This window comes from Lolium perenne, chromosome 4 (genome assembly GCF_019359855.2).
Source record: "Lolium perenne isolate Kyuss_39 chromosome 4, Kyuss_2.0, whole genome shotgun sequence".
NCBI lineage: Eukaryota > Viridiplantae > Streptophyta > Magnoliopsida > Poales > Poaceae > Lolium > Lolium perenne.
Genome location: NC_067247.2, coordinates 192,394,726 through 192,403,713, shown reverse-complemented (window position 1 = coordinate 192,403,713; position 8,988 = coordinate 192,394,726).

Sequence of the window (8,988 nt, the reverse complement as noted above, 5' to 3'; positions counted from 1 at the left end):
CGCGCAGCTTCCACGATCGATTCGGCTTGGATCGCGGCTATTAAGCTGGTATCAGTTTCCCTAAAAAATCGAGGTGGGACTAAAATTAAGTTAGCATTCACTGGGTGCTGCATGCATGCAATATTTCACGCGTTGGCCGCTGTCACCTGACTCGCTAGCTGTCCATTGTGAGTCTGCGACGTGAGCCGGAAATTAAACCTATGCGAATTAAGCTAGCTATCCGTTGCGTGCCTGCGTGTATACCGTACGTACGTAGCGAGCTGTCCGCTGCGTGTATACCGACATACCGTAGGTGGCTAGCTGTCTGCTGCATGTATACGTACAACTCACAGTAGCCTTGCCTCACGTAGCTAGCTAGTTAGGTTGCTTTGCTTTTTTTTTTTCCTTTCATTCACGTGGCTAGCTTTGGGTCACTATATTTATTAACAAATAAAAAACAGATGAAGTTAGCTGATTTCTATCGTGACTTGACATGTACCTAGATGAAAACGTAGGGGAACAATAGCGTAAACTTTGCGGAACAAGAACCTAAACGGAGGGGAACAACAACCTACACGAAGGGGAACAACATGATAGAGAGGAACAACAACCTAGATGGTTGGGAATAACAGCTTAGACGGCGGGGAACAACAGCTTGAACAGAGGGGAACAACAACCTGAATGAAGGGGAACAACATCCTAGACGACGGGGAACAACGGCCAAGATGGTAGGGGAACAACAATCTAGTTGGAGGGGAACAACGGTCTAGACGACGAGGAACAACAACCTAGACAGTAGGGAACAAACAGTTTAGACGGTGGGGAACAACATCTAGACGGCGGGGAACAAACGACCAAGATGGTAGGGGAACAACAATCTGGATGGAGGGGAACAACGACCTAGAATAGCGGGGAACAATGACATAGACCGAGAGGAACACCGACCTACACAAAGGGGGAACAATAGCCTAGACAACGGGGAACGATGACCTACATGGAGGGGAACAACGGCATAGATGGCGGGGAACAACAACCTAGACGGTAGGGAACAGACGGTTTAGATGGTGCAGAACAACATCCTAGACGACGGGGAACAACGACGAAGATGGTAGATGAACAACGGCCTAGAATAACGGGGAACAACGACTTACACGAAGGGGAACAATGGCATAGATCGAGAGGAACAAAAACTAACACGGAGGGGGAACAACAACCTAGACAGCGGGGAACAACGATCTGAATGGAGGGGAATAACATCCTAGACAACGGGAAACAACGGCCAAGATGGTAGGGGAACAACAATCTGGATGGAGGGGAACAACGGCCTTGTAAGGGTATTTCACCCTTATCCATTATTTTGGTATCTATGACACCGTGCTAGAGTATTTGGACTAATACATGCCTACAAGATGACTTTCAGGTATTAGCCAAAGAGGTATGATGGTGTAGCAATGGAACAAAAGGCAACGGGAGACCCCCCCAATTCGACGAAAAATCAGCTAGTTTTTCTGAGCCAGGCCGGTCACAGATCCGGTCGGACCGGCCCTGGCACCGGGCAGCCCGGTCGCCAACCGGACCCTGGACCGGTGCCATCCGGGCGACATCCAGTAAAGAAACGAAGCCATCCGGCGCGCGTCCGGTCACCAGCCCGGTTTCGGACCGTGCTCGGTCCCACGGCCCGTCACCGGGCGCTCGACCAGCGGCCCGGTCGGCAACGGTTTCTGCGCTGTGACATCCGGGCCACATCCAAGAAGCCCAAGCCCGCCCGGTCAAGTCCCGGTCCCAGCTCGGTTGGAAACCGGCCGGCCCGATACGTCAGGCCCGATCGACCGGCCGTGGACCGGCCTGTCCGGCGCAAAATCCGGTTGACCGGGTTTCTCGAAGAATCTGCTGATGTGGCAAGTGACCAACGGCCGTATTTAGAAGAACACTATAAATAGGTCTTCTCCTACCTCTGAACAGTTAGGCACTACACTACAAGCTGTTCTTGAGCTCTCTCTCTCTCATACTCCATTGCTAGAAACACCAAAAGCCTCAGATCTCCCTCCTCCTCCACCCAAACTCAAATCCCTCAGGAATCATTAGAGGAGGACCCGATCTACCGTTCTACCAAGCCAAATCTCATTCCCCCTTGTATTCATTGAGAAGCTTGCTTCCTAGGGTTCCTAGGAAACCCTAGGTAGGCAAGAGGAGTCCGGAAGCATCAGGGCTGTGGATTTGCTCCGGCAAGATTGTGAAGGTTTGGAGGCTACCTCAAAGTCTACCACAAGTGAGTGAGCTATTCCTTCGTGGGATAGGCTCCGGAGAATAGGGTGAGCCTTCGTGGCGCGGGGAATCCTTCGTGGGACCTCCACTCCTCCAAACGTGACGTACCTTGTTGCAAAGCAAGGGAACACGGGAATACATCCTCGTCTCCGCGTGCTATCGGTTATCTCTAACCGAACTCCTTACTTGTGATTTAATCGCTGTGAGAGCCTTCGTGCTCGAGTTAGTTGTATCCTCATATAGGTTGCTTCACCTAGTTTGCATTAGGCTCATCTTTATATTCCGCAAAGCCTAATATTGCAAAGAAAGAATTAAAATTTGTAGAAACCTATTCACCCCCCCCTCTAGGTTTACCATCTCTATACTTTCAATTGGTATCAGAGCCTGGACTCTTATTAAGGGCTTCACCGCCTTAAGAGTGAGATGGATAAACTCTTCGAGGGTCTAGATGAAGACTCTAACCTTTCGGTTAAAGAGATGAAATCTAGATTCTTGGCATATGAGGCCGAGAAGAAGAAAAAGGAGGATGAGCTACAAAACCAAATGGCAGAAATGACTGCCATGCTTAAGAACCTAACTGCGGGTGGAACTTCTAGTGGGGCTTCGGTCTCTAAGGAGTCGTATCATGATGTTAACTATAACTATCCTAGAAACACTTCACCCATGCCTCATATAAACCATAGTGGGACCGTTCCCCATTACGATGGAACTCACTTTCCACATTGGAAATCTGCTATGGAATCTCATATTCGCAGCTGCAGTGTGGAGCTATGGGAGCTCATTGTTCATGGATATCAGGAGCCACAAGATCCCACTCGGTTGACATCCACCGAGTTCTACAACCGTCAACTCAATGCATCCGCACGTGACAAGATTAGAAGTGGCATCAACCGCAAGCTTCTTGATCAAGTCGATGACATTGTCTCCGCTAAAGAGTTGTGGGATCGGATCGTAGTACTACAAGAGGGAACCGATTTGATCCAATCAGCTCTCTATGAGACCGCAAAGCAAGAGGCCTACCAATTCATGATTCGGGATGGAGAATCCATATTTGATGCCTATGCTAGGCTTGGTGCTCTGAAAGTAAGGGTCAAGGGACTTGGTGTTGAGAAGTACAATGACGGATTTGAGATGAACGAAGCCTTCATAAAATCCAAGGTCATTGCTATGATTGCCGTCAAACAAGAAGACACCAACCTTGGACTCAACTTGCAAATCATGACCAAGAGTGCCGATCTCAACTCCGATGATCTAGTCTCCTATGTGGCCGCCAATGAAAGCATGGCCAAAGCCGGGAAGAGGCTCAAGGCAATGAACCGTGTTGATGAAGCCTCACACAACCATGAAGCGTCACACAACCTTGCTCTCAAAGCTAGAGCCGACCATGAAAGCAAAGAAGACTATGAGATTGAAGAAGATGAAGAGATGACTTCAACTAGTGACATTGCTACCGACTTTGCTTTCTTTGCCAAGAAGTACAAGGCAAAGTTCCCAATGCTCCTCAATGACAAGAAGAAGAAGAGAACTTGCTACAATTGTGATGAAGATAACCACTTTGCAAATGAGTGCCCTTATGAGAAAAGGGTAGACAAGCCAAAGTTCATCAAAGGGGTCAAACCAAGATTGAAGCCGAACCCAATCAACGATCGGTACAAGAAGAACAAGGGAAGAGCTTTTGTTGGGGCCGAGTACTTGTCCGATGAAGAAGAGGAAGATGAGGAGAAGGAGGCCGGAGTGGCGGTTTAGCATACTCTAAGCCCGGGTCACTCTTCACATATGACTACTCCAAAGATTACTCCACGGAGAATGATGTTGGCTCTTCCTTCATGGCAAGAACAACTCAAGATGATGACTCCGATGACTCTCCCTCCTCTCCAATCATTGGCTCTTGTCTTATGGCAAGGGAAACCAAGGTAATGGAACCTCCACCTTCCCTATCTAGTGTTCTTGATGATGAAAACGAAGATCAAGAAGAATTAACTATGCTTAAGGAACTCTATGATGTTAGATGCACCCTTCGTGGTGAAGCTCTTGTCAAGTTTGATTTCTTGATGGACTCACTCAAAGAAAAGGATGAGTCCATTGAGGAATTAGAATATCAATTGAATGAGAAGGAACGGAGATTCAATCTCCTAAGACAAGAGCTAAAAACCGAAAGGTGCATATCTCAAGGCCTTAAGCAACAAATTGAAACTTATGAACTTGATAAAGTTAAGGACCTAGAAACTATTGATAGGGCTCAATTATTGACCCAAGAGCTCAATGCTTCAAAGGAGGAACTTGAGGTTGCTCATGCTTCTCTCACTAGGGATCTTGACCACCTTGAAAGAGCTAACAAGCTTGTCAAGGATGAGCTCAAGAAACTTGGAGAGAATCATGACCTACTTCAAGAATCCTACAAAAAGGCTCTTGGATCAATGAAGGATCCCATTGATGTTGAAAAGCTTGCTTGTTCCTCCATTTCCTTTACTAGTGAGCATGCTAAACTTGTTGAGGAACATGTTCGTTTACAAGAGGAACTTTCTTTGCATGTTGAGACCAATGCATATCTTGAGTCCTTGGTGACCAAATATGGTCTTGACTATCATCCTAATGAATCTTCTTGTGAGCAAGCATCTATTCTTGAGGAAAATGTTAGGCTAACAAAGGAACTTGCAAAGTTCACCACCGCCAAGAACAAGATGGGATTGGATGACCTCTTGAGTAAGCAAAGGTCAAACAATCAAAAGTATGGACTTGGATATACTCCCAAGTCTCACAAGAAGAACAACTACAAGAAGGAGAAACCCGCTCAAGATAAGAACAAGAAGGTCACTAACAATGGCAAAGCCTCAAAGGGCAAAGCCACTAGTGGTGCCTACACGGGGCCAAACGATCACTATGCATTATTTGTTGATTATTATGGTGATGTCTATGCTAACTATGTTGGCCCCCCCAATGGCTATGCTTATAGAGAGTACTCAATTTGGGTACCAAAAGATATTGTTGCCATTGCAAAGGAACCCATTAATCGATGGGTTCCTAAATCCTCTACTTGATCTTGTAGGGGTATTCCTCCGGTGGTCCAAAATGGGTGTTTGATAGTGGATGCACCAATCATATGACCGGAGGAAAAGGTGTGCTTGATCAATTCATTGAAGATATCCACAAGAAGTCAAGCATTACCTTTGGTGACAACTCAAAGGGAAAGGTACTTGGGTATGGCAAGGTAGCAATCTCTAAGGACTTGTGCCTTGAGACGGTTATGCTTGTTGAACACCTTGGCTATAACTTACTTTCTATATATCATCTTGCCGATGCCGGTTACAATTCATATTTCACTAAATATTATGTGCAAGTCTTTAGGAGTGACAATCTCAAATTGGTCCTTGTTGGATTTGTGGAGAACAACCTTTATGTGGTTGACCTCTCGAAAGAGAGCCCCTCCTTCTCCACATGTCTAATGGCGGCCAAGCATGACGAAGGATGGTTGTGGCATCGCCGCCTTGGTCATGTTAACATGAGGAATCTTAAACAACTCCTAAAGGGTGAACATATTGTGGGACTAACCGGTGTTTCTTTTGAGAAAGATCGTGTTTGTAGTGCATGTGTAGCCGGAAAGCAACTCAAGAAGAAGCATCCCATCAAGAGTATTGTTACCACATCTAGGCCTTTGGAGCTCCTTCATTTGGACCTCTTTGGGCCATCACACTATGATACTCTTGGTGGAAGCAAGTATGGACTTGTCATTGTTGATGATTACTCAAGATACTCTTGGGTCTTTCTCCTTAAGTCTAAGGACGAGACCCATAGAGAGTTCATCACCTTCGCCAAGAAAGCTCAACGTATGTATGAATCCGAGATCAAGGCAATTAGGACCGACAATGGCACCGAGTTCAAGAACTACACTATGCAAGAGTTTGTGGATGATGAGGGCATCAAGCATGAGTTTTCGGCGCCATACACCCCTCAACAAAATGGTGTTGTTGAAAGGAAGAACCGGACTATCATTGAGATGGCAAGAACCATGTTGAGTGAATTCAACTCACCCCACAACTTTTGGGGAGAAGCCATCTCTACGGCCGTCCACTACTCCAACCGGCTCTTCCTCCGTCCCCTCCACAACAAAACCCCATACGAGCTCCTTACCGGTAACAAGCCTAATGTCATGTATATTCGTGTCTTTGGATGCAAATGCCTTGTTAAGAACAACAAAGGAAAGCTCGGTAAATTTGAAACTAGAACCATAGAGGGTATATTTGTTGGATATGCGGAGAACTCTCACGCCTATAGATACTACAACCGGTCCTCCGGGACTATTGAAGTATCTTGTGACGTGGTGTTCTTGGAGGATAATGGCTCCCAAGTGGAGCAAGTTGTTCCATGTGTTGCAGGTAATGATGTTGATCCATCTAGTGCCATCAAGCATATGGGCATTGGACACATCCGGCCCATGGAGGTTCATAACGATGATCAAGATGATGGAGTAGATGTCTCAAGCACGCCACAAGTAGAGCCTAGCTCAACTCAAGCCGAACCATCAAGTGCAACTCAAGAACCATCCTCCACTCAAGATGAGTCTCAATCCGAAGAACAAGAAGAAGATCCTCATTCCATGGAGCAAGATCATGATGACAATCAAGAAACATCCTCTACTCATGATCAAGCTCAAGTGGTCCCTCATGATCAAATACTTGCAAGAGATGAATTCATTGATCATGAAGGAACCATTCGGAAGATCAAGGCCGCTACAAGGGCAAGTGACATGAAAGTGGATCAAGTCCTTGGTAGCATCTCAAGAGGAGTGGTAACTCGTAGACACCATGCATTACTTATCACTTATTGTCAACATCATGCTTTTGTGTCTAGTTTTGAACCACTTAAGGTACATGAAGCCTTGGTTGATCCGGATTGGGTAATTGCCATGCAAGAAGAATTGGAGTGTTTCACTCGTAATGAAGTATGGTCTCTAGTTGAGAGACCCAAGGATCATCGCATCAATGTCATTGGGACCAAATGGGTATTCAAGAACAAGCAAGATGAGAATGGCATTGTTATACGAAACAAAGCAAGGTTAGTGGCGCAAGGGTTTGCCCAAATAGAAGGTATGGATTTTGAGGATACCTTTGCGCCGCAGTCTGCCTTGAAGCTATTCGTCTTTTGCTTGCATTTGCATCTTTCCACAATTTCAAATTATATCAAATGGATGTGAAAAGTGCATTTTTGAATGGTCCCCTAAAAGAAACCGCATATGTGGCTCAACCCAGGGTTTCGAAGACCCATGCCGACCCAACCACGTGTATTTACTCCATAAGGCACTCTACGGTCTCAAGCAAGCTCCACGTGCTTGGTATGAGTTCCTTAGGGATTTCTTACTACATGATGGGTTTTGCATGGGTACGGTCGATTCCACCCTTTTCACCAAGCGGGTTAAAGGGGGTGGCCTCTTTATATGTCAAATATATGTTGATGATATTATTTTTGGTGGAACTAACCCCAATCATAACAAAGCTTTTGAGCTATTGATGACTAGGAAATTTGAGATGTCCATGATGGGAGAGTTGAAGTTCTTTCTAGGCTTCCAAGTGAGGCAACTTGCAAAAGGCACCTTCATCTCTCAAGAAAAGTATGTGAAGGACATGCTCAAGAAATTCAACATGACCAATGCAAGTCCAATGAAGACACCCATGCCCGTAAAGGGGCAACTTGGTTCATGTGACGGTGAGAAGGATGTGGACATAAATGTATACCGCTCCATGATAGGATCCTTGCTCTACCTTTGTGCCTCTAGGCCGGATATCATGCTAAGTGTAGGGATGTGTGCTCGTTTTCAATCCGCTCCCAAGGAGAGCCATTTAGTGGCGGTCAAACGGATACTAAGATACCTTGTTCTCACTCCTACTCTCGGGCTATGGTATCCAAAGGGGTCAACCTTTGAACTCATTGGCTATTCGGATTCCGATTGGGCCGGTGATAAGGTTGATCGGAAGTCTACCTCCGGGGCTTGCCAATTTATTGGCCGGTCATTGGTGAGTTGGTCATCCAAGAAACAAAACTCCACCGCCCTATCCACCGCCGAAGCCGAATACATATCCGCGGCATCTTGTTGCACTCAATTGTTATGGATGAAGCAAACCTTGAAAGACTATGGTGTGTCTCTTGGTACGGTGCCTCTTCTTTGTGACAATGAAAGTGCAATAAAGATCGCCAACAACCCGGTTCAACATTGTCGCACCAAACATATTGACATTCGCCATCACTTCCTACGTGATCATGTTGCCAATAAGGATATTGATCTCACTCATGTGGGAACAACCTACCAATTGGCGGATATTTTCACTAAGCCTTTGGATGAAGCCCGCTTTGTTAACTTGAGAGGAGAACTTGGTATTCTTGATCCTAAAAACTTGGATTGATTAACTTCTTGCACTATATTCTTGCATTTATCTTGCTATCTAGCTTAGAGGCATAGCACATATGGGGATAGTCATCTTACCATGTCTTGGTATGATGCATACCTATGTGTGCAACATAAATAGACCCAATGTCATTATATGGACCCAAGCATGTCTCTTCGAGGTCTCATGACATTTGCGCTTTTCACATAGGGGGAGTAATCCCCCGCCCCTCATTGAGCCTTCATTACAACTTGATTTGACTATATAAGGCCAAATGATCTTATTGCAAAAACTATTTCAAAATGCTCTTATGATTCTTGATATACTTCGAATCATGCCCATTGTAGCTATTTGTATCTTGTTTGCA